Raw genomic sequence first — 26,810 nt, 5'->3', positions numbered from 1 at the left:
CCTTCAGACAAGAGCCTAGTCCTGACACTTTAATAAAAACCATAAGCAGAGAACTCAACCAAGCCTTCTTGGACTTCTGACCTACAGAAATGTGAGATAATAAGTGTGCTGTTTTAAGCCAGTACATTTGTGGCGATTTGTTACCATAGCAACAGAAAACTAATACAGGGAGACGGGGCTTGCGTCTTGGGGTCTTTCAATCTAGAGCTTAGCCTTAAGCTGCCACAGCTGTGAATTCCTGGGCATCTAACCATGTCTGGAAAGTTGGGGGTTGTGGGTAGGCCATAGACAGAATGATTGAAGTGAAGAGAATCAGTTTCCATAGAGGTCAGGTCAGAGAGCCTCTCTTAGAAGAGATACCCAACCCACAAACTTGGTACAAGGACCCAGTTCTGAGAACAGGGAACAAAAATTAGAGTCCCACTTGGAGGGTATTTAGATAGGAGGTCCTCCCTGTAGCAGTTCTGGCCAGTGACCTTTGGCTCACAGAAGGACAAATGGGGTGTAGGCAGCCTACTGAGTTAAAGGCCTGGGGACTGACTGAGAAGTGCATATGAGACCCACCTGGATATTTGGGAGGAATATGAGAGCCTCTGGGATTTCTGTAGTTCTGTGGTAGAGGCGTCAGAGCAACATGGATTTATTCATGTTATTTATGATGCAGTTATACCCTCTTGCCCCCCAAACTGGTGTGGCCTGGAGAAACAGAGTGCCCCAAGATGTTAACCTCCAAGGCAAAATAAGAGGCTTTGAAACGTCAGACAGTTGGAGCAGGGTGGGAGAGGCAGGAGCCTAGAGAGGGGATGGTTTGGTCAGACACAGTGGTGCTAACTTTCCTCCCATTGCTTTTATAGGTTACCTTACCTTTCTGAGGTTGAGTTTCCAAACCTAAAAAGAAAAAAAGATCTTTATCACAAAACATTATGAAGAAACAATAGTCAGGTTATTAATCATTACAGCACATGATGTAAAATACATTCCCTACTACTCCAGTTCAAAAACTCTCATGTTTTCCATTTTAGTTCTCCAATATTGAGATGTGTCTTATAATTATATTGGCCAGGCAGGAGTCCTGAGGTAGTTTTATTGCCTGCACTTGCAAAATTAGTGTCCGTGGTTGAAAAGAAAATTCCAAAGCCTATTGACTAGTGAAGTAGCCTTTTAAGAAAAGCTCTCTCTCCAACTTCTCAGAGCGCAGAGGATAACCTCATGCAGTTGAACAGACAGCAGTGATGATTCAGAAGGGCTAGGCTCTAAATGTGGACAAGTTTTAGTGGTGCCGCAACCAATTTTTCTTTTTTTAATGTGTGTACAAGACAGATGAATGATAAAAACAAGTCTAAAAGAGCACTTTCAATAAGTACAAAATGAAAAATTCTAATTTGATAAAAAAACACTGATAAAATATGGGAACTATTTTTATGCCCAACTAACTTATACAGAAATCAAGACTGAGAGAACACTTAGAGCAAATAGCAGACTAAGACGTAAGGAAATGATCTCAGGCCTATGACAGGTACCTATTTGACGTGATTAGTAATCACTGTATTTAACCACTGTATTTGTATCCCCCAAATCCTTCACAGGAGCCCAAGAGCTCCAACCTTTGACCCACCAGAGATATGCTTCAGTTTTGCCCACTGAGTATGTATGTGCACACACAAATCCAAAAAATAGGAGTTGGTTGAGAAATAAAGGAAAAAACCAGATATTGCAGAATATTACAAAAGATTGGAGTTATTTTAAAGAGGGTCTATTATGGCATAATTGATAAAGTATATATTGATCATGTCTATAATTTTATGAGTTTGGACACATATACAAGCTGTGATACCTTTACCACAACCACTAGGGTAATAGGCATCCCTCACCATTCAAAGTTTCTTTATGTCCCTTTGTTTGTGTTAAGAACACTTAACACCCTCTTAAATTTTGAACCAGGGACTAAAGTCAGGCAGTGACAAGGACAAAATTGAACAGGGAAGTTGTTGGTTCAGTAAAATGCTGGGCTCCAGGAAGTGATGCAATCCAGGAAGTTTTATATTTCACATAAAGACACAACCAGGAAGTAGTGCTTTAGTTCCAGTCGAAAGTATGGGAGGCAGACGTTGTTGCTGTGGCTGCATAGGGAGCTTCTTGAGCAGATGGCTTGGGGTAGAATACTGAGATTTGCAAGAGAAGCGAGGACAGTGGAGAAAGAAGAGATGTATGGACCGCCCCTGAGAAGAGGTGCCCCGTCAGCAAGCATCTTCTTGAAATGATGCAGAATCAGACAGCAGGCTTCTTCCAGGCTCCCATTTGCCCCCACCCCTGCTGCTTTCATTATGAAGGAAGAACAGCAGAAAAGAATAGACACTTTGAGTGCTGCTGTGAAGCAGAAGAAAACCAAGACAATGTTTTAGTTAAATAAGGAAAAAAGGAAAGGAAACACAAACTCCAAAGCCTCAGTGGTAAGTCTCCACCAGTGAGGATGAGCTGTGCTGGGAAAGATCTCAAATAAGAAGGTATATTCTGTTCCTTTTTGCTGTAAAGCCTGTAAATATGACTTCTAACTTTGGGGCTCCAGCCGTGGCCAGAGACTGCGGATTCCTCTGACTTCGGGACACAAAGGAAGTTAAAAAATTCAGGAACCCCTTCCAGTCACCTCCAAGATACCAGGACAGAATAATAATGGGAAAGTGAGTGACAGGACAGTGAAACAGGGTTCCCAGGATACAGTGAACATCACATTTTTAGATCAAGAAAGAAGACAAAATATTTTTTTCCTAGAGTTTTCTAGGAAAACTCTCAATAGGAGAATGAAAGAGGGAAAAAAAATCTAACCAAAAAAAAGCTAAGAGGAAGGAGAGCTGACCACTTTAAGAAGTATGAAAAGGGTGATAGAAAGAAGAGAGGCATGAAAAATTAGGATCTCCTGATGGGAACTTATCCAGAGCTTGAAGTGAGTGGAAAAGCTTGGACCTCAGAGGGTCTGGTGGGCTGGAAGAGATGCTTCCTGCTGAGAACCTTGGCAGCCTAGCTCTTTAAAGAAGATGAAACTTTAGTCCTCTTCTTGGCTTTCCTAGTAGAGGGTTCTGTAAGAATTGCCTTTATATGACTTCAAATGACTTTCTCCAAAGATCAAGCCATTTTTTTCAGTGATTCTCCTTCTTCCTTGAGAGCAAGTCTCTTCTTGAGCAGCTGTGAACTCATTGTCCACCTCCATCATTGAGGGACAGAGTGGATAGGGCAGGGTTCCCTCATGAGCTGTCTTGGGGTGAAATTGCCTCTCTCTTTAGACAGCTGTGCCTTGCTCTCCTTGTGGGATCTTAACACCCCAACCAGGGATCAAATGCATGCATGGAATTGCAGAGCCCTAACCACTGGGTCCGGAGAAGGCAATAGCAACCCACTCCAGTACACTTGCCTGGAAAATCCCATGGGCGGAGGAGCCTGGTAGGCTGCAGTCCATGGGGTCGCGAAGAGTTGGACATGACTGAGTGACTTCACTTTCACTTTTCACTTTCATGCATTGGAGAAGGAAATGGCAACCCACTCCAGTGTTCTTGCCTGGAGACTCGCAGGGATGGGGGAGCCTGGTGGGCTGCCATCTATGGGGTCTCACAGAGTTGGACACGACTGAAGCGACTTAGCAGCAGCAGCAGCAGCAGCAACCACTGGGCCACCAGGGTATTCCCTCTCCTGAAATCATCAGTGACTTTGCTCTGTGTGCCCAGACTGACTTCACCATCTCAGCCTAGACTGGACCTTTCAAAAAGGGAAATCCCTTTAGGATCATTCACAGACATCCCACCTCCCACCCCCGGTCCCTTGTACATCCTGCTGTAAGAGATCTTAAATTTTACTTTAATTGGTATCTGAGAGAGAAATTCAAGTGAGCTCAGGAAGATTCTAGGGAGTCAAAAGAACTTTAAAAATGGAGGAAACAATATAAAAAGTGCTAAAGGAAATTGAATGGTCTTTTAGTTATTTAAAGACTATTAGCATTTGATACTAATATTTGATATTAGTATTTGATTAGGGCTTCCCTGGTGAGCTCAGTGGTAAAGACTCTGCCTGGCAATGTAGGAGACACAAGAGATGCAGTTCAATCCTTGGGTCCAAGATCCCCTGGAGGAGGAAATGGCACCCACTCCAGTATTCTTGCCTGGAAAAAATCCCATGGAGAGAGAAGTCTGGTGGACTATAGTCCATGGGGTTGCAGTCAGACACAACCGGGCACCTGAGCACAGCACACGACGGCACAGTATTTGATAAGTGACTTTAGCAGGTGATTGTGCTGAATCATTTCCCAAGTAATTGTCCTTGTTCAGTCACCAAGTCGTGACTTCCTGACCCAAGGATCGAGCCTGACTCTCTTACATTGCACAGGTCAGTGTTATATTTCCCTAAATTTGGGTTCTTTTTTCCTTTTAACTCACAGGGTCCATAGTGGCCTTTTATACCCAAACATTTCTTGGTGTTTCTGATGACATTGGTGCAGGAATGAAGAACACTTTTGTCTAGAGGTAAATGACCTTTTAGTAACAAGAGGGTCAGTAAAAATATTCAAATAATTTGGAAGTATACAAAGTGAAATCTCTACCACTCGCTCATAATCAGGGGGATTTGGAGAAAATATCCGTAATTGTTGAATTATCCTTCTAGACCAACAGTCCGCAATGTTTTTGGCACCAGGGACCAGTTCTATGGAAGACAAAATGGGGTGATAGGGTGGTTTCAGGATGATTCAAGCACGTTACATTTATTGTGCACTTTATTTCTGTTATGACATCAACTCCACCTCAGATCATCAAGCACCAGATCCTGATCTAGAGCTTGTATTATCTACCTGTCAGATTGATACATGACTATTGGCATCTATTGGAGTGTACTCAGACTGTGTTAATTTTTTTAAGACAGTACCTTGTAGACATGAGTTAAGGTTGCTGTATAAAGGTTTACTTCATTCTTTATCATGGTTATACAGTTTCCTAAAGTGTGAATTTATAATATATATATTATTGAAGTATAATTGATTTACAATGTTATATTAGTTTCAGGTGTACAGCAAAGTGAATCCAGTTATATATTCTTTTTCAGATTCTTTCCACTTGTAGGTTATTACAAAATATTGAGTATAGTTCTCTGTGCTATACAGTAAGTCTTTGTTGGTTACCTATTATATATGTAGTAATATATAAATGTTAATCCAAAATTCTTAATTTATTCCCTACCACCACCATAATAATATTAACTAATTCACTCTGGGACTTTCAGGGGTCTTTTTTTTTCTTGTAATTATTTCAAAGAGTCTACTTGTATAACGCTAAGAGCACAGACTTGGAGCAGGCTCCCTGAGTATTGTCCTCTCTCTGCAGCCTTCTCCTCCATCTCAAGTGTCCGTGTCTGTAGAATGGGAAGAATTAGCCCTGTGAGAAGAATTAGCACTGTGAGATTTTGATGAGTTTATAGAGTAAGCATTTTGCACTGTTTCTCCATGTCACACATTCTTGTATTTATTACATATGTTTTTGCAACTTGTGCTAGAATTTCAGTGAGGTAGTTTTCCAGAATGAGAATTTAAAAGATAGAGCCAAAATGTCTTTCAAAAAGTCTGACCCATTTAGGTGGCCACCAGTAGCATACAAAAATTTCCTTTCTCCCATTCCTGTGTGATGAGACTCTTGTCATCCTACTGTCCCGTTCCATGAGGTTGGTCATTTTCAAACGGCCTCAATCCATGATTCCTTAGCTGGAAGTAACCTGGCCATTTAAACTGGAGCTTAGAGTACCTGCCAACATTGCGAATACGTGTACTCGTTGACCCAGCAATGCCAAGTTGGGAATTTATCCTACAGATAGACTAGCAGGCTTGCAAAATGACATGTCTGCAAGGTTATTCATTGTGGTATTGTTTGTAACAGCAATAGACTGGAAACTAATAGGAGATCGGTTAAATAATTTATGGCTCAACCACACAATGGATTACTATATAGCCACTTAAAAAAAAAAAAAAGAAGAGGCTCTCTTTGTACCGATACAGAGTGATATCCAAGATGTATTTTTAAGTGAAAATAAGAGCGTAATAGCTAACACTTGTATCCCATATTTCATCAATTCTAAGACGTGCATTTTTTCACTTTGTGACTCACTTGAAATGAGGATGTGTTATAGTCAAAGGTGTGTCATAATTTAATTGGAATGTTTTTTTCCTTTCCTAGTCCATAAAATAATGACGTGTCTTAGAGTACATGGCATTTTGGATTCGATGAAATACAGCCATGCTTACCCAGTGCGAGGCACTGTCCATTTCAATCTCACAACAACCCTGTAAGGGTAAGTACTATTATTTTTTGCATTTCACATGTAAGGAAGTTAAGATTTGACCTCAGGCAGTCTCACTCCAGAGCCCGTGCACTTAGACTTCTGATCCTGCAACTTCCACGGTGCCAGCAGCACCCATCACATGTAGATGGCTCACTGTGCACCAGGCCCTGTCCGAAGTGCTTTGTACATATATTCGTTCATCTAATCCTCAGATAACCGTAGGAGACAGCTGCCACTGTTACCCTCATTATACAATTGAGGAAACTGAGACACTGGGAGGTTATGAAACTTGCTTAAAGACACAGCTGATTTGTGGAAGAACTGGGGTTTGAGCATGGGCAATCTGGCTTTAGAGATCATGTGTTTAATGATACCTTTTGTGTAAAAAGGGAGGGAAGTTATAATACATCCATATTTACAAAATGGCATCTTAGAACTAATTTAAAAAGTACAAGTGTATCGGTAGGGTGACACATAGGAACTGAGTGATTGGAGAATGCAATGGGAATGAAAGTTTTTACTGCATGTCTTTTTTATTTTTAAATTTCATTTAATTGAAGTGTAGTTGCTTTACAATATTGCATTAGCTTCAGGTGTACAGAAAAGTAATTCATGTATACATGTGTGTGCGTGTATATATGTGTGTAAACATAGGGCTTCCCAGGTGGCGCTAGTGGTAAAGAACCCACCTGCCAATGCAGAAGACGTAGGAGACAGAGGTTCAATCCCTGGGTCAGGAAGCTCCCCTGGAGGAGGGCGCGGCAATTCCATATAAATATATGCACATACATTCTTGTTCGGATTCTTTTCCATTATAGGCTCTTACAAAATATTGAGTACAGTTGCTTGTGCTATACAGAACCTTGCTGTCTATTATTGTGTATATAGTAGTATGTATCTTTTAATTCCAAACTCCCAATTTATCCCTTCCCCTTGTTAGCCTTTGGTAACTATAAATTTCTTTTCTATGTCTGCGAGTCTATTTCTGTATTATCAGTGAGTTTACTTGTATTCTTTTTTTAGATTACTCATATAAATGAAATTTTATATTTCTCTTTCTCTTCTGACTTCACTTAGGATGGTAATCTCCAGATTGATCCATGTTGCTGCAAATGGTATTATTTCATTTTTTATGGCTGAGTAATATCTCATTGTACCACAACTTCTTTATCCATTTATCTGTTGATGGACATTTAGGTTGCTTACATGTATTGGCTATTGTAAATAGTGCTGCTGTGAACATTGGGTTGCTCTGGTTTTTTTGTTTTGTTTTGTTTTTTAAAAGATTTGATTGGAGTCTAGTTGATTTACAATATTGTGTTAGTTTTAGGTGTACAGCAAAGTGAATCAGTTATGCATTATATCCATTCTTTCTAAGATTCTTTTCCCTTACAGGTCATTACAGAATTAAGTAGTTTTCTGTGTTATACAGCAGGTCCTTGTTAGTTATCTATTTTATATATGCGAATGTGTTTTCAAATTAGAGTTTTTGTCTTTTCCAGATATATGCCCAGAAGTGGGATTGCTGGATCATTTGGTAGCTCAATTTTTAGTTTTTAAAGAAAGCTTCACACTGTTTTCCATACAGACTGTACCAATTTACATTCCCACAAATAGTGTAGGAGGGTTTCCTCTTCCCCACACCCTCTCCAGCATTTACAGGGCTTCCCTGATAGCTCAGCTGGTAGAGAATCCACTGGTAGTGTGGGAGACCTGGGTTTGATCCCTGGGTTGGGAAGCTGCCCTGGAGAAGGGAAAGGCTACTCACTCCAGTATTCTGGCCTGGAGAATTCTATGGACAGTCCATGGGGTTGCAAAGAGTCGGGCACAACTGAGTGACTTTCACTTCACTCTCCAGCATTTGTTTGTGTATTTTTTTTTTCTTGGTAAGGAAGTAGGATTCATTGGTGGGCGTGAGTAAGGAGGGGACATTGCCAAGCCTCTCATGAATGCAGGGCCCACCATTTGTCCAGGGGCTTGTATTCGACCCCACTGCCTTCTGGGATGAGCTTTTCTACCACCATGGTTTCAGATTCATCCACATTAAACTTAGTAAATCCCCACTTCTTGGAGATGTGGGTTTCTGGTGGCCAAGGAACTTGAACTTGGCCCTATGGAGGGCCTCAATCACATGCTCCTTGTTCTACAGGTTGTTGTGGATGGACATTACAACTTGGCTGGTGTGGGCCCTGGGGCTTCCCAAAGTCACAGCACATGCCTGTCTGGAGCCTATAAGCTCTAGCACAGGACAGCATCTTGTTGATGCAGTTGAGGAAAGGGTGGAGCCACACTTGGATGTGAAAATTATCTTTGCCATAACTTTTTCCCATGTACTTGTGGGCGCAAATATGGGCAGCCTCCAGAGCATCAGAGGAGAGCTGCTCATACTCATCTGATACCATGTGGCCACAGAGTGAGAACTCATTCACTTTGCCTTCTTTCGCCTCCTGTCAAAGATGCAAATCTTAGCATCAGGGACACCTCGGCAGAAGCGGGACTTGAGGTATGGCTTGTTCTTATAGTACCAGTAATACAGGGCTGGGTGGCGGCCCATGGCAACACCAGGATCTTCAGTGGCCTTCTGAAGGGAAAGAGTGTTTGTGAACATTTTGATGATGGCTATTCTGCCTAGTATGAGGTGATACCTCACTGTACTTTTGATTTTCACTTCTCTAATAAATAGCAACATTGAGCATCTTTTCACATGCTTGTTGGCCATCTGTATGTCTTCTTTGGAGACATGTCTATTTAGGTCTTCTGCCCGTTTTTTGATCTGACTGGTTGTTTTTGGTTGTTTGACATTGAGCTTCATGAGTTGTTTGGTTACTTTGGAAATTAATGCCTGTCAGTTGCATCATTTGCAAATATTTTCTCCCATTGTTTTGGTTGTCTTTTATTGTACTGACAGTTTCTTTTGCTGTGCAAAAGCATTTAAGTTTAATTAGGTCCCATTGGTTCGCTTTTACTTTTCATTACTCCAGGAGATAGATTTGAAAAACTATTGCTGTGATTTATGTCAAAGAGTATTCTGCTTATGTTTTCCTCTAGGAGTTTTATGGTATCCCACCTTATATTTATATATTTAATACATTTTGAGTTTATTTTTGTATAAAGTGTTAAAGCATATCCTAATTTCATTATCTTATGTGTAGCTACCCAGTCTCCCTGGCACAATTTATTGAAGAGACTGTCTTTTCTCCATTATATATTCTTGCCTCGCTTGTCATAGATTAACTGACCACAGGCACGTGGATTTATTTCCTGTCCCATTGATCTATATGTCTGTTTTTGTGCCAGTTACCATACTGTTTTGATGAGTGTAGCTTTGTATCATAGTCTGAAGTGAGGGAGCATAATTACTGTAGCTCCATTCTTTCTCAGAATTGTTTTGGCTATTTGGGGTCTTTTGGAGTACAGGTCTTTTTCCTCCTTAGGTAGGTTTATTTCTAAATATTGTATTTTATTGCACACTTCTTTGTTTGATTTTTGACCCATGTGAGTATATTACCTATTTAAACCATAACAAAACAACAGTTTAAACTTTGCTCCAAATTAATGTATCAGTGGTTTGAAAGAAATGATCCTAAGTAATCAGTTAATGAGATTTCTGTACCTATTTGCTCTTTTAATATTTATCTTTTAAGCCTCAGAAGGATTGCTTTTATTGTTATTAAAGTAGCAATGGATAACAGACAAAAATCTATATGTACCATGATTTCAAAGCTTGAATCCCACCATAATACCTATATATGGCTCTGTCAGATCACACTTGTCTGAGGATAAGAAAGTGAAAGTCACTCAGTCATGTCCGACTCTTTGTGACCCCTTGGACTATAAAGTCCGTGGAATTCTCCAGGCCAGGATACTGGAGTGGGTAGCCTTTCCCTTCTCCAGGGGATCTTCCCAACCCAGGGATCAAACCCAGGTCTCCCGCATTGCGGGCAGATTCTTTACCAGCTGAGCCACAAGAGAAGCCCAAGAATACTGGAGTGGGTAGCCTAACCCTTCTCCAGCAGATCTTGACAACCTAGGAATCGAACTGGATTTCCTGCATGGCAGGAGGATTCTTTACCAACTGAGCTATCAGGGAAGCTCAATATGAAGATGGTGACATATAACCCAACATAATTCCACCTTTCTCTTTGACCAGTGTGGCCTCAGCCTATCACCTCCAGTGAGCGAACGGTGGAATGGCATGAACATCCATTGTGTGATGGTTGATTTTTTTAAAGTCTTTTAACCCATGCTAGTGTTCAAGTTAGCTAGGCCATTGACTTTCCTGACGTTTTCTTATAGCCTCCATGATTTGGAGGATTGGAATTTTTTTAGTATCTAAATTCACCAACAAATCCTATCTTAAAGGACTGGGGCTTAGTCTTTGGCTTGCGTTTATATTACACAGTTGTGGCATCAGTTTTTAAGCAGATTTTTGAGAAAGATTTTGACTTTTCAGAAGAGGTGATAAAACGGCTACTTTGTATTTGTATTTACTTTGGGAAGCTTGCCTGATATTACATACATAAAGGACAAGATATACATTTTGGTTATATTAAATGGTTTATTTGAGTTGGTAGATCAGCATCCCCCCATATGTTTCATGGATAGCAAGCAACCCTTCTAGTGTTGATTCTTTCAGAGTCTTGTTCTAACACAAGTGGAAAATACTTGAGTTCTGTTTCTTTCTAGGTAAAAGCATAAATAATCAGCTAATACGAATCCAGTCATCCTAGATCAGGGTTGACTCATTGGAAAAGACTCTGATGCTGGGAGGGATTGGGGGCAGGAGGAGAAGGGGACGACAGAGGATGAGATGGCTGGATGGCATCATGGACTCGATGGACGTTGAGTCTGAGTGAACTCCAGGAGTTGGTGATGGACAGGGAAGCCTGGCGTGCTGTGATTCATGGGGTCGCAAAGAGTCGGACACGACTAAGCGACTGAACTGAACTGAACCAGGTACTGATGCTGAGAGGGATTGGGGGCAGGAGGAGAAGGGGATGACAGAGGATGAGACGGCTGGATGGCATCACCGACTTGATGGACATGAGTTTGAGTAAACTCCAGGGAGGCCTGGCGTGCTGTGATTCATGGGGTCGCAGAGTTGGACACGACTGAGCGACTGAACTGAACCTGATACTCAAAGGACTCAGGGCTCACTGAACCATCAAAAGAGAACTCTGTTAGTGTCTTTTTTTTGTTTTTTTAGATTCCTACTAAGTTAAAAATGAAGAAATATCTGAATGGGGCCACAAAAATCAAACCATATTTTAAATATCTACATTTTTAAAACTGGCAACTTTAATACAAAAAGACAGATATAACAAAATTTACTGTACTTGTGCTAATTAGAAGATAATTACAGAATTTGTAAAAATGTTAATTCACAGGACACAGTCAGCAGTGTGGGGCCATTAATGGGTCACAAGTTTAAAGTTCTTGGATGAACCTCTTTCAGTCTTGTTGGCATGCCTCTGTGGTCATACATATGATTTCATTTGGAAAAATATTAAAATCCTATATCTATGATCTTTTGTGAATGTGAGGCCTGGGGGAATCCAGCAAAATTCTAGAGGTTGGCGGAAATGTCCCCAGAAAATACAAATTAGGAGAAGACCTCTGATTATAGTTCTGTTCTTTGGCATAAGTTCTAGGAGGATTGGTATAAGCCATCTTTGAATTAGGCATATCAAGGTTACTAGAATACATTCCTCTTTTATTAATTTGTTCACCCATAAGAGAGCACACTGGGAGTAAAATAAGTGAGTTCAGCAATGCTGCTTGGTCTTTGCACTTTTGGATTCTTCTCTTTATGTATAGCTAGAAGTTTAGTCTATATTTTAAAAGTATTTAACTATAATTCTCATCATCTATTTCCCATTTTAAAGAGGCTCTTTAGGAAATATAACTCCCATGCAAATAGCAATCAAAAGAAAGCAAGAGTGGCTATATTATATCAAAGCAAACTTCAGAGCAAATAATTTTACCAGGGACAAAGAGGGACATTACACGGTAATAATAGGACATATCTACCAAGAAAGCACAGCAGTCCTAAACATATATACACCACCAACAAAGCTGCAAAATATATGTAGTAACAAGTACCAGGCCTGAGAGGTGAAATAAACAAATCCACACTTAGGGCTGAAGACGGCAATATTCCTTTTTCAACAAGTGATAGAACTAGACAGAAAATCAGCAAGGATATAGAAGAAAACAACAACCAACAGGGTCTCATTGACATTTTTAGAACATTCCACCCAATAACAGCAGAATTACACATTCTTTTCACACCCTAATAGAATATATCTTGGTATACGTACATCTTGGTATACATTTAGCTTGGTATATGATGATAGACTGTATCCTGGGCCATAAAACAAGCCTCAATGAATTTAAGATTGATATCATAAAGACTTTTTTTTTAACATAATAGAATAAGAAAGGAAATAATGAGGATAAGAAGAGAAATCAATAGAATTGAAAACAAAAACAATAGAAAAAATCAATGAAACAAAGAGCTGATTCTTTGAAAAAATCAATAAAATTACAAAACTAGGAAGACAAATAAAAAATGAGAGAAGCCTTGAATTATCAATGTCAGGAGTGGTGAAATTGAGTTTTCATGAAATTGAATGAAATTGAATTTTCATACAGATCCTGCAGAGATCAAAAGGAAAATAAGGAAGTACTAAGAACAACTCTATACACATTTGACAACTTAGATGAAAAAGACCAATTCCCCCCAAAACACAAACTGTCACAATTTAAGATGAAACAGATAACTTGAGTAGCTGATCCTATAACTACTAAGGAAACTGAATTCATAACTTAAAAACTCTTCTCAAATGAAAGCATCAGATCCAGAAGGTTTCACTGGAAAAGCCTATGAAACATTTAAAGAATTGACACCAATTCTACACAATCTCTTCCAGAGAGTAGAAAAAGAATTTTCATAACATATTAAACTAGTATTTCCCTGATACCAAAACCATATAAAAATAGTGCAAAAAAAGAAAACTACAAAGCAGTTCTTATCATGAATATACATGTAAAAATCCTTAACAAAATATTAGCAAATAGAATTCAGCACTATATAAAAAGAATCATATATATAGCAAATGAATATTATTCCCAGGATGCAAGGTTAATTCAACACCTGAAAATCAGTTACTATCATCCACTTTAAAGTTTAAAGGAGAAAAATCACTCACTCAGTCCTATCAATTATTCCAGGAAAAGCATTTGACAGAATTCAACATCCATTCTTGATAAAGACTCCTAGAAAAAAAGGAAGAGAAGGGAACTTTAATTTGATATAGAAAATCTACAGTTAACATTTTACTTACTGGAGAAAGACTGAATGCTTTCTCCCAGATTTCAGGAACACAGCAAGTATTTCCACTTTCATCACTCTTAGTCAACATAATGCAGAAATTCTAGTGAGAGTATGAAGGCAGGAAAAGAAAATTAAAGGCATAATGATTGGAAGAAAGAAACAAAAATGACACTGTTAGCAAATGGCATGATTGTCTGCCTAAAACCCCAGGGAATCTACCCCAAAAAACCCACCTAAAATTAAGAAGGAAGTTCATCAATGTTATAGTATACACGCTCCACACAGTAAAATCAATTATACCTCTATATGGGCTTCCCTGGCGGCTTGGAAGGTAAAGAATCGGCCTGCTATGCAGGAGATATGGGTTTGATCCCTGGGTTGGGAAGATCCCCTGGAGAAGAGAATGGCTACCCACTGCAGTATTCTTGCCTGGAGAATTCCATGGAAAGAGGAGCCTGGGAGGCTACAGTCCATAGAGTGGCAAAGAGTCAGACAGAACTGAGCAACTAGCACTTTCATTTTTCATTCTAGCAACGACCATGTGAATATTGAAATTAAAATGCCATTTTAAATTGTTCAAAAAATGAGATACTTAAGTGCAAATCTAACAAAATATGAGAAGACTTGTATGCTGAAACTCAAAACCCTAGTGAAAGAAAAAAAATTTAAATAAGTGGAGAGATAGATTGTGTGAATGGATTGGAAAGTTCAGCATGGTAAGGATGCCACTCATTTTTAAACTAATATCTAAGTTTAATGCAGTTTCTATCAAAACCCCACAAAGATTTTTTTTTGTAGACATAGGCGAGGTTTTTATATAATTTCTATGAAAAGGCCAAAAAGCTACAATAATTAAAACAATTTTAAATGAGAAAAAAGTAGGAGGGGGACTGCCCTGGCAGTCCAGTGGTTATGACTCCACACTTCCAGTGCAGGGGTCATGAGTTCAATCCCTGGTCAGGGAACTAAGATCCCACATTACTCACAGCATGGCCAAAAGAAACAAAGGAAAAAATTGGAGGAATTAATCTACTTAATTTCAAGATTTATTAAATAGCTACATTAATCAAGCCTGTGTGCTATTGAAAGAGGCATAAACATTAGATCAACAGGATAGTATATCCAGGAATAGATAGATAGATCTCCACATATACACCTAAATGATTTTTTACAAAGCAATTCAATGGAGGAAAGATAGACTTCTCAAAATATGGTGCTTGAGCAACTGGACATTCATAGGTTAAAAACAAACTCTCAACCTTAGCCTCATAGCTTATGTAAAAATTAATTCAAAATGGATCATGGACTTAAAAGTAAAATGTAAAACTATAAAACTTTTAGATAGAAACATTGAAGAAAATTTTCCAGACATAAGGCTAAACCCATGGACTTCCCTGGTGGTACAGTGGATAGGATTCCGCCTGTCAATTCTGAGGACACAGGTTCGATCCCTGTTCCGGGAAGAGTCCACATGCCACGGAGCAACAAAGGCTGTGCACTGCAACTACTGAGTCTGGGCTCTAGAGTCCACGAGCTACAGCTACTGAAGCCCTTGTGCTCCACAACAAGAGAGGCTGCAAGAGAAGCTTCTCAACAATGAGAAGTCCACACACCGTGCCAAAGAGTAGCCCCTGCTCGCCTCAACTAGAGAAAAGCCCACTCACAGCGACAAAGACCCAGCACAACCAAAAAATAAATAAGGGTAAAGAGCCATGGGACTTTCCTGGTGGTTCAGTGGCTAAGGTTCCATGTTCCCAAAGCAAAGGGACCTGGGTTCGATCCCCGGTCAGGGAACTAGATCCCACATGGGGAAACTGAAGATCCTGCATGCCCCAGCTAAAACCTGGCATAGTCAAATAAACTCAGTAAACATCTTAAAAAAAAAAAAAAAAGGCTAAACCCAGAGTTCTTAGTCTTGACACCAAAGGCATCATCTATAAAAGGATTAATTGACCTTCATCAAAATGAAAAACTTGTGCTCTACCAAAGTCCGCACATATGACAAAAAGCTAGTAACTAGTATGCATAAAGAGCTCTCAAAATTCAACAGGAAAAAAGGAAAGGAAATAAGAAAGTATCCAGTGAGAAAACAGACAAAGTGCATGAAGTGACATTTCACCAGAGGGTGTAGTGACGGCAGATAGACATATAGAATATCATTAACCATAAGGGAAATGCAAATTAAATCCACCATAGTGAAGTGAGAGTTGCTCAGTTGTGTCCGACTCTTTGGGACCCCATGGACTATATAGTTCATGGAATTCTCCAGGCCAGAATAGTGGAGTGGCTAGCCTATCCCTTCTCCAGGGGATCTTCCTGACCCAGGAATCAAATCACTGCATTGCAGGCAGATTCTTTACCAACTGAGCTATCAGGGAAGCCCACCATAAGCTACCCCTATACATACCCATTAGAATTTCTGAAAAAAAAAATGACAACACCAACGCTACCAAGGATAAAGAGAAACTCAGTTATTTACATATTTCTGGTGGAAATGTAAGATGGTATGGCCTCTCTGGAAAAGAGAAAGTTCCTTTGAAAACTAAACACACAGCTTCTATACAATCTAGTTATTGCACCCCTGGGCATTTATCCCAGAGAAATGAAGACTTATGTTTACATAGAAAGCTATATAAGAATTCTTATACAGCTTTATTCATAATAGCCAAAAACTAGAAATAACCCTCCATGTCCTAGAATGGGTGGAATAGTTAAACCCTGGTATCATGAAATACTACCCAGCAATGACAAGGAGGGAGCTATTATACAACTGGGGTGAGTCTGCAGAGAACTGTGCTGAGTTAAATTAGACAGTCCCAAACATTTACATATTACATTATTCTACTTATACAAAATTCCTAAAAGACAAAATTATAGAAATGTAGAACACAATCATTGTGCCAGGGGTTAACGAGGCACTTGGGGCTGGAGAAAAGTGTGGCTATAAAAAAGCCAACATGAGGGATCTTTGTGGTGATGGAAATGTTCTGTATATTGACTGTGTCAGTGATAATATCCTGGTTATGATATTTGACTATACTTGTAAGATCTTACCACTGGAACTAAGTGAAGGGTGTGCAGAATTTCTCTGCATTATTTCTTACAACTACATGTAAATATACAAGTGTGTGAATGCTCAGTTCACTTCAGTCACGTCTGACTCTTTGTGACCCTATGGACAGTAGCCCACCAGTCTCCTCTGTTCATGGGATTCTCCAGGTGAGAATATTGGAGTGGGCTGCCATGCTTTCCTCCAGGGGGTCTTCCTGACCCAGGGATTGAACCCATGTCTCTTATGTCTCCTGCATTGATAGGCGGATTCTTCACCACCAGTGCCAGCTGGGAAACCCAAATATACAAGTATCCCAAACTAAAACTTTCAGTTAAAAAAAGAGAAGTCATGAGCTAGGGAAAATATCTGTAGCAAACATGTGAGGCATGGAATAACAGTCATTTTACAAGAAGTTTTAATATAAATATTTTTTAAAGTTTTAGTAAATCAATAATTAAAATAATAAAATTCCCCCAGAATGACAGGAAAATAGATGTGGATAGATAATTCAAAAAAAGGGATACAAATCACTATTTGAATTTAGGGCTTCCCTGGTGGCTCAGACTGTAAATAATCTGCCTGCAATGCAGGAGACCCAGGTTCGATGCTTGGGTCGGGAAGATCCTCTGGAGAAGGGAATGGCAACCCACTCTAGTATTCTTGCCTGGAGAATTCCATGGACAGAGGAGCCTGGTCATGGGGTCGCAGAGTCGGACATGACTGAGTGAGGAAAAGAAATGTTTAATAGCATTCAAAGAATATGGATTAAAACTATAATAAGGTACAATCTTCCTCCTATGAAATTGGCAAAAAAAAAAACTAAATAAAAAAATATATATCTAAGGGGACTAAATTGCATGAAAAATGTGTTCTTGTACACTTGATGGAGTATGTAAATTTGCTAGTTTTAACTGTAAAAAATGTTTCTAACTTTTGACCTAGCAACCCAACTTCAAGGAATTCATCTGAAGAAAAATCAAAATGTGGTCAAAGATGTATACCTAGTACTGTTCACCCCAGCTTTGTTTGCAATAGAAAAACTTGGGAAACAAGCCAGTGTTTAACCATGGGGAATGTTTTTACAGTTTATATAGTACATACATACAGTGGAATATACTATCTAAAAAATCATGGTTTTAAGAATAGTCACTAATAGGAAAATGTTCAAGATATTATTAGTAAACAAAAAAATATACTAATATGTCACTAAGTGATTCTCTGAGGGTCACAGGTTTACAGATTTTTTTTTTCTATTTTTCTATTTCAAAATTTCTAAAATGTTTGTTTTCAAAATTTGGTAACACAAGAATGATGTTACAAGTATTTAAATTGAATATAAAACACAGTTTAATATTTTAGGTGATTTATAAAAGGCATTCATGGGGACTTCCCTGGTGGTCTAATGGTTAAGACTCTATGCTTCCAATGCAAGGGGTGTGAGTTCAGTCCTTGGTCAGGGAACTAAAACCTCACATGGCCGTGCTGCAAAGCCAAGAAATAAAAATAAATAATTTAAAAAAATCATTCATAATCTTAATTATATAATATCTTTGTTTTTGCATGCTGTCTTCTACATTATTATTTCATCCTGAATTTTTTCATACATACAACCTGAAAAAATTGTACAATAATCACTCACATATTTGCCATTTAACTTCTAGCATTAACATTTTGCTTATTCACTTGATCACGTATCTATCAACCCATCTTATTTTTTTATACATTTAAAATTAAGTTTCAGAAATCAGCGCCTTTTACCTTCAAATCCTCCAGCATGCGTATCCTTAGCCAAAGTTCAATATTTATTTATTGTTCTAATTTTTTTAGCTGAAATGTATGCCCAGTGTGTGTTAAGTCGCCCAGTCATGTCTGACTCCTTACGACCCCATGGATCCCTGCCTCCTCTGTCCATGGAATTCTCCAGGCAAGAATACTGGAGTGGGTAGCGATTTCCTTCTCCATTACACCCAGTATCCATTCTTCTAAAGATTGTCCATTTTTTCTAGGTTGTCCATTTTGTTGGCATATAGCTATTCACAGTAGACTTTTATGATTCTTTGTATTTCTGTATTATCAGTTGGAACTTCCTTTTAACTTCTTATTGATGAGTCTAGATAAAGGCTTATCAGTTTTTACTTCTTCAAAGAAGCAGCTTTTAGTTTCATTGATCTTTTCTATAGTTTTTTTTTTTTAGCATCTATTTTATTTGTTTCTGCTCTAATCTTTATGATTTCTTCCTTTCTGCTAACTGTAGGTTTTGTCTCTTCTTTCTCTAGTTGCTTTAGGTGTAAAGTTAGGCAGTTATTTGCGATTCTTCTTTTTCCCTGAGGTAAGCTTGTATTGCTATAAAGTTTCCTCTTCAAACCGCTCTTGCTGAGTCCTGTAGGTTTTGGATCATCATGTTTTCATTGTCGTTTGTCTTTAGATTATTTTTTTATTTCCTCTTTGATTTATTCAGTGATCCGTTAGTTGTTTAGTAGCATATTGTTTAGCATCCACTTCTTTTTTTTTCCAGTTTTTTTCTTGCAGTTGGTTTCTAGCCTCCTAGCACTATGGTTGGAAAAGATGCTTAATATGATTTCAAGTTTCTTACATTTACAAATGCTTGTTTTGTGATCCAGCATGTGATCTATCACAGAAAATGTTTCATGTGCACTTGAAAAGAATGTGTATCCTGCTGCTTTCGGATGGAATTCCCTATAAACATCAGCTAAGTCCATTTGGTAACCTATTGTGGTACTCCCATCCCAACAGTTGTTCAATCCCAGCCATTCTCCAGCCTACCAACCATCTCCTGCTTTTTCACTCTGTCATGACTCACTTCCCTCTTTAGCCAACTTAGAATGCATGGTCCATTCTTACAACTTTCTAAACACCCCCTCTTCCTTGCCCCCACACTCTATGCATTATACTCATCTGGCTAGTTAAATCCAGCTGTCGACACCCTTGATGCCTGCACTAAGCAGCCGAGCCATGCTGACAGGCCCCACTTTAAAGTTATGGTCATCTCTTGCAGGTAACAACAGGCTTTCCAGAGGTGGTGGTTTTCCCATCCTTCAGAACAACATTTCATACCTTCTTGTCTCTCCTCAAACCTCAACAGCCATTCTGCTCCTTTCTGCTCCCACTGGTGACCTTGCCTCACATTTCCCTCAAAAGCAGATGTCCCCTCCACCAAAGCTACCCACCTAACTTTACCTATTACCTTCTTCTCCTTTCTCTTCTGTCACAAAGGAAGAAGTGTCCTTTCCTGTACTGAAGACCAAGCCTCTATTACAGGACCCCAGGCCTCTGAGTTTCTCCCAGATTCTGTCTTTTCTCCATCTTAAGTGCTTCCCTCTCCTCTGGACCAGTCCTATCAGCACACAGACATGCTCTGTTTCTCCTGATACTTCTGGGAGGATACCCACTCCAGAGAGGTGGCTCTACGCTGATCATACAGGCCTCCCAGCTCTAGCTCAGGATGGTATCATCAGCCATGCTATCTCTTCCTATTTTTCAAGCATTAGAAAGAGTTGTTGGGGGAGAGGGGGCAGTTGTTGTTGTTTGCTTGTTTTCGTCATTGGCCATGGGGCATGTGGAATCCTAGTTTCCTGACCAGGGATTGAACCCAAGCCCACTGCATTGGAAGCACAAATTCTTAATTACTAGATCACCAGGGAAGTTCCAGAAGAGGTTGCTATTTATCCTTCAAAACATCTAGTGTCACTCTCTCCAGAGGTAGCCATCCATCCTCCTGTTCCTGAGGTTCTGATCACTTTTGTTTTAAGACATCTATTTCCACGGACCACAGAGAGGCTGATTTTTGTCACAAACTTAGAAGTCTGGAGAACCGCAGAGATGAGTGGGAGGAGCGCACTGGTTCTGAGAGCTAGATTCTTGAGAAATGTTGTGAAATTAGTCAAACCAAGATTTGGAGAAGATTAATCTCGCTGCTGTTCAGTGTAGGCTTCTCAGGATCTGAGGATTGAGGAAACACCTCCATCCTTCAGGCCAGGAAGCCATGGGTTCTGATACCAGCTCATGCCTTCCTGGGCTGTGTGACCTTGAGCAAATGACAGAGCATCTCTGAACCTCAGTGTCTTCATCTGGAAAGTGAAAAGAATGATAAGTACCTCAAAGTGGATTCTGCTGTGAGAATGAAATGAGAGGACCTGTGTCAAGCTCTGGGCACCTGGTGAGCGCTCAGTTCAGACTGGTTTTCTCTCTGCTTCGTTATTGGGCCAGCTGGACGACCCAGGCAACAGTGGGTGAGTAAAGACTGGACTATCTATAGGTTGGGACCTTAAAATCATTTTGCTAGTTTCTCAACAGAGAGCTCCTACCTCGGCAGAAAGACTGCTGCTCCCACATTTAACCCTTTTGTTATCCCAGAGTTCTTCCCATGAATGCCTTTCCTAAACTTCACATTCAACAGAGCCTAAACTGAAGCCTCAGGACAGAGAAGGAAAGAACGTAACAAACTATCAACTAAGGCTGTCAGAAGATGCACGGCCCATGTCACTCTTCTTATAGGACATAAAGGTGACTTGTCCACCGTCACCCAAATTGTTAGTCTCAGAGCTAGGACGTGAGTCCAGTCTCCTCTGAGTCCCAGCCAAGACTTGTAACACTTTCAGAAGTCCATCAGCAAGACTTAGGACATTCCCAGAGAGTTGATCCATTTCTTTTTACAACTAAGATCTACAAACTAAAATCTAGTCTATCTATCTGGTGGTTGACACAAAGAGCAAATTTTATTATACACAAATTTTAAAAGGGAGGGAAAAACTTCCATGTAGGTCATCTCAGTTACCAAGTGGTTTAGGGCTTCCCTGATAGCTCAGTTTGTAAAGAATCCGCCTGCAATGCAGGAGACCCCAGTTTGATTTCTGGGTCAGGAAGATCCACTGGAGAAGGGATAGGCTACCCACTTGAGCACTCTTGGGCTTCCCTAGTGGCTCAGTTGGTAAAGAATCTGCCTGCAATGAGGAAGACCTGGGTTCGATCCCTGGGTTGGGAAGATCTCCTGGAGAAGGGAAAGGCTACCCACTCCAGTACTCTGGCCTGGAGAATTCCATGGACTCAAAGAGTCGGACACGACTGAGTGACTTTCACTGTTAGGTCTTTGTTTTTCTCTTGTTACTTGGGCTTCTTTTTCATAAATCACCACTTCTCTTTCTTGGCAGTGGTTTTCACTTTCCACTTTGTGAAGTTCTTTCCATCATTTGACCTGTGACACATACAGGCAGTTGTTATCACCCCCTTTCCACAAGGAGTGTGAAAGTCAGGTAGATCCAGGTTCAAACCCCAGCTCGGTCACTCGCCACCTGTGTCAGCTTGGGCAGGTTACCTAACCTCTCTTGAGCCTTGCTTGCTGCAACTTTAAATTAAAATGTCTGTAATAGCCTTTCTTGGTAGGCTGTGGTGGGGACTGAGTTGAATGCACTTCCCAAATGTCCTTGATGGTGAGAATCCTCAGGGCACTTGTTAAAACACAGATTCCTGGGCCCTGATCCAGAGCTCCTGGACCAGAATTCCCAGGGGTGACACCTGGCAGTCTGTCAAGCACCGAGGATCCTTTCTAGGGAAATTTGGGAAACACCAGGCTGATTGGCACGGAGCAGCTAATATTTATCAAGTACTTATATGCGTTCAGTTTTTGAAAAGGGGATAATGATGACCATCAGGATTATTCTGAGAAACGAGCAAAATAATGTACAAAGTCCAGCAAACAATAAGTTCTGTGTATGCCGGTGTGCTGGTATCTTCACTTCTCTGAATTCGCCAGGACTCTCTCAGGCCAAAATGGAGACATCTAGAGTCTCTCTCCAAGGGATGCCCCTTCATCCTCCCAGCCCAGTACCCCTAGTAGTAGGTTTCTCAATTTTCAAAATCCCAAGGACCAAGCCTCATTTAACCAGTTTGGTTTCCAGGCTCTCCTCGGACCAGTCACTATGGTCAAAGTCTGGAATACGCTGATCGACTAGGACAGGGTCACTTGCTCATCCCAGGAACCACAGAAGTGGGGGTCAGCCCCATCTGAACTTCAGGAATGGGAGTGGTCCTTATCTGTGTGAGTCCTTTCATTGGTCCCTTGACCAATAGCAGCTGATGCTTGGTGGGCAACTCCACTGATGTCCCCTGCATCAGCCCCTACAATCACAGACCATTGGCAGTCCACGGAAGCCCTATCAGGTTTGAATCTGTCTCTGGTCTTTCCATTTGCTGGCATATTTGTGGCTACCTTGAGGGCCTCAGTCAGGCAGATGAAGCCTCAGACCTGCCCTCATCTGTCTCACCATCTCCAGTCCTTGGCCCTGCTCACCCCTGGTCCAGCGGGCCACAGGGGCCTGTTTAAGGGCTGGTCCTGGGACTCAGGGCTGCCATTGTCCAAAGCTGCTTATTAGGGACCCACTGTGGGAATCTTTCCAACCAAGAACAATGAGTTTCTGAATGAGGATAAAAACAGCCTTTGCAAGTCAGCAAATGAGACAAACTGAACTGCTTATCCCCTCTTCCCTCATCTGCCTGGCTCTTTCAATGTAGTGCATAAGAACAAGGTCTCTTGTATCAGAAAGACAAGTTTGAGGCTAGCTGTTTCACCTCTCTAAGCCTTGGTTTTGTCTCTGAAATCTGTATGAGGTTTGAAGGAGGCAGTAGAGACAGCACATTACACAAAGAAGGAACTCATGATCAAGAACTGTCACATTACTCTCTCCATCAACAAATTCACACCCTTTTCTAGGATGATCAACTTCTCAGACACTACCAGGAAGGTAAACCCGCCGTGAATATTTAAACACATAGGTGAACCCCACAGTCACATAAAACAGGTGTGTCACGCACTCACCACATCCTTCCCCCCCAAGACTTGGCTGTGTTCTGGAAGACATTACACAGAGTACATCCTACATCTCATGACAGCTGGCTTCCCTGCAACCACAGGATGTATCTGTGAGAGACGTGGCTCTTCAGAAGCCCAGGAATGGGAGTTTGGGCTCTGCCACTGTCTTGCAGGATGACCTTGGGCACATCACTTACCTTCCCTGGGTTTGGTTTCCTCTTTCATCAAATGAGAGGGTTGGTTGAGGACTAGGTGATTTCTAAGGGCCCTTCTGTCTCAAGGGTCCATCCTGTGGCATTTGCTAGACCTGGTGGGGTAACCTGGCACCAAGGGTGAGCAGGGGTAACTGCTTCAACACAGCTCGTTGCAGCTTGAGGGAGGAGGAGGAGGCTGGAGGTACTCTGGTGTGTGTGTGCGTGCGTGCTAAGTTGGGTCCAACTCTATGAATCCCTGGACTGTAGCCAGCCAGGGTCTTCTGTCCACAGCTGGGAAAGTATACCATTTCCTCCTTCAAGGTAAAGTTGCCATTTCCTCCTTCAAGGAAATAAATTTCCATTTCTTCCTGACCCAGGGATCTTCTGCACTGGCAGGATTCTTTACCACCGAGCCACCTGGTAAGAGGGATTCCCTTGTAACTCAGTCGTAAAGAATGCCTGCAATGCAGGAGACGGGTTCGATTCCTGGGTGGGAAAGATCCTCTGGAAAAGGAAATGGCAACCCACTCCAGTATTCTTGCCTGGAGAATTCCATGGACATAGGAAACTGGAGGGCTATAGTCCATGGGGGTTCTGAGAGTTGGACACGACCTAGCGACTAATCCACCACCATCTGCTAAGAGGGCCGGTGCTGGAACCACACATCGCTGGTTTATTTTCAATGCTGCTTTTATCTGACTGCATGACCTTGGGCCTGTCACTCTCTGAACCACCCATATAACAAGGATTATGGCACCTAAGATGGCTGTGAGGATTCAGTCAGGTCAATGAGATGCGATACCAGGTATTCGGCAAGAGCTCAATGAGGAGCTTACTGCTTCCCTCCCTCTGGTTGAGCTTCCTCTTCCTACTTGCCATACATGACTAAGTTTGATGAAATGGAAATAGCCCAGAGACCTACCTGCCTCCTGCTTTTCATACCTCCAAGTCACTGGACCTGTTTTCCTCATTAGTAAAATGGGCACAATAAGACCTTATCTCAAGGGCTGATGTGACTGCTTAATATGACTGACACAGACAGGTTTTTCCTCTCTGGGTGTCATCAGCACTAATTCACCCACCATCATTAATTTTATAATTTATTTCCAATCTATGTGAAATTAACTGATTCTTAAAAGCCCTCACAAGAGTCAATATCAGAAAACCTGAGACCAGTGTCTCTGCATTTCACTCCACTCCCACGTTCCTTTCCCAGCTCTGGGAGGCAGGGCACACCTGGCCATTCTCACAGTCCTGATGCCAGGCATAGCACCTGGCCTCTGGGAGGCCACCTCCCCAACCTACACCTGGAGCCAGAAAATGTCCATCTGCTCCAAAGGGGGCAGTAGGTATCCAGGCACCACCCTTTCTGCTGGAATCACATAGGATCTAGGGCTTGCTGTGAGGTTCAAGCTCTTATGGCCGAGAATGAATTTTGGTGTATATGTATCAACTACCACAGTATGTGGTATGATCTTTGGACTATCAAATCCATAAAAGAATATAACACAATGTCTAGTGGTTAAGTTGAAAATAACCTCAATATCTTACCATTTGGTTTGAATTAAGTAAATTAATGGACTACTACATAGCCTTTTCAGGTATATGCTTTTGAAGCCTCTTTAGAGGGAGAAACTATCATACTTAACGCTAAATGAAAAAGGAACAAATTTCTTTTGTACATTCCTTTGGTTTTCCTGTATTCTTTTTACAGTCTGAACAACAAAACAATAAAATATACTAAAAATAAGGTCCCAAGGCCGGCTTTTTGGTGTTTAATAAACCCTTTTATATCTTTATCTTTTTAAACCCCCATCCCCCACCACTTCCCTGCCCAAATCCAGTCTTTATTGAAGACTGCATACCAAGTCTAGAGTTGAGACCCAGAGTAGCCAAACTTAAATCAGGTTACAGATCTTGTAAGAAAAAGTATTTAATCAGGTAACCAACGTGAAGCTTCCTGCCCCCCACTCCCGCCCCCTGGCAGGTTATCCAGATGGCATCATAGACCAATGGCCTGTTGGACTCAAAAGAAGCCACCCCCAAAAAAATTGTATAAAAAGATTTATTGAAATTTATCAATGACAAACAGACATAAAACTCAAAAGTTTGGCTCTTCTGAGGGGGAGGAAAACCGGTGCAGATGTTCTTTTATCCAGATGAAACATGGGCTACGAAGTCACACGTCACTTGGAAAGCAATCAGAAGAGGGACAGAAAAGCAAACCTGTACATTCACTAGGGATTTGCAGTCATTTCAGATTTCCACTAGGTAAGAAAATACAATTTTGCATTAAGTTTTTCCGTGCTCAGGTGTATGAAAAAAAAACCCAGCCGACATGCAGCAGTGTGTCCCGTGCCTAGGTCTGTAAAAATGGTCTAGGCCGAGCAGGACACGCAGAATTCTCCTGTCATTTTGTAAAACAAAGTGTTCTAATATTTTACACAAGATAAGGACAGTTTTGTTTTTTTGTATCTTTGAAAGAGGTTGAAGTTTGAGGGTTTGCTTCTTCTCTTTTAATTAGAATTACTGAATCCATTTTACTCCTAAACTCTGAAGCCTGCTGTTTCCAGCTCTCTGGCTCATCACTCAAGAGTGACATCAGAGTCTTCTCAGGAGAGCAAAGCCCACCACCGTCTGGGAAGAGAGAAAGGGGATGGAAGACGGGGAAGGTCCCCAGACCAGTGCCAAGATTCGCCTTTAGGTTGCTATTTACAATCAAGGCGCTTGCTGCCTCTAGCCGGCCCAAGAAACGTGAAAATCAAGGGATCCGGAACAAGAGGTAAGACGCGGCTGGTGCTCAGCCCTCCTGGGCTTTGAGAAACCAAACTGAGGCCAGCCCTGGCCTTCCAATCAACTTGAGACTTGGGAAGTATCAGGAAATGTCAGAGATCTCCAAATCGTCCTCTTTGAGGGTAAGGAACAAACGTTCACTTGTGTGTACTCAGCTATTGCGTTTACAGGGACAGAACCAGACACAAAGAAAAATTAGGGGAAAAAAATAAAGAGTGGCCGTAAAAATAGTATTTTATTCCACCCCCTCCCACCCTCCCTCCCCCCACAACCCCCAGTACACTTTTCCCCTCTCGTTCC

General features: G+C 41.0%; 1 pseudogene; it reads right to left on the bottom strand.

Annotated features, from left to right (window-relative positions):
- Positions 1-8,252: 8,252 nt before the first annotated feature.
- LOC138074284 (large ribosomal subunit protein uL16-like) lies at positions 8,253-8,863 on the bottom strand (annotated as a pseudogene).
- Positions 8,864-26,810: the final 17,947 nt, after the last annotated feature.

Source organism: Capricornis sumatraensis, chromosome 2 (assembly GCF_032405125.1).
Source record: "Capricornis sumatraensis isolate serow.1 chromosome 2, serow.2, whole genome shotgun sequence".
Lineage (NCBI taxonomy): Eukaryota > Metazoa > Chordata > Mammalia > Artiodactyla > Bovidae > Capricornis > Capricornis sumatraensis.
This window is presented reverse-complemented; position numbering and strand designations above follow the sequence as displayed.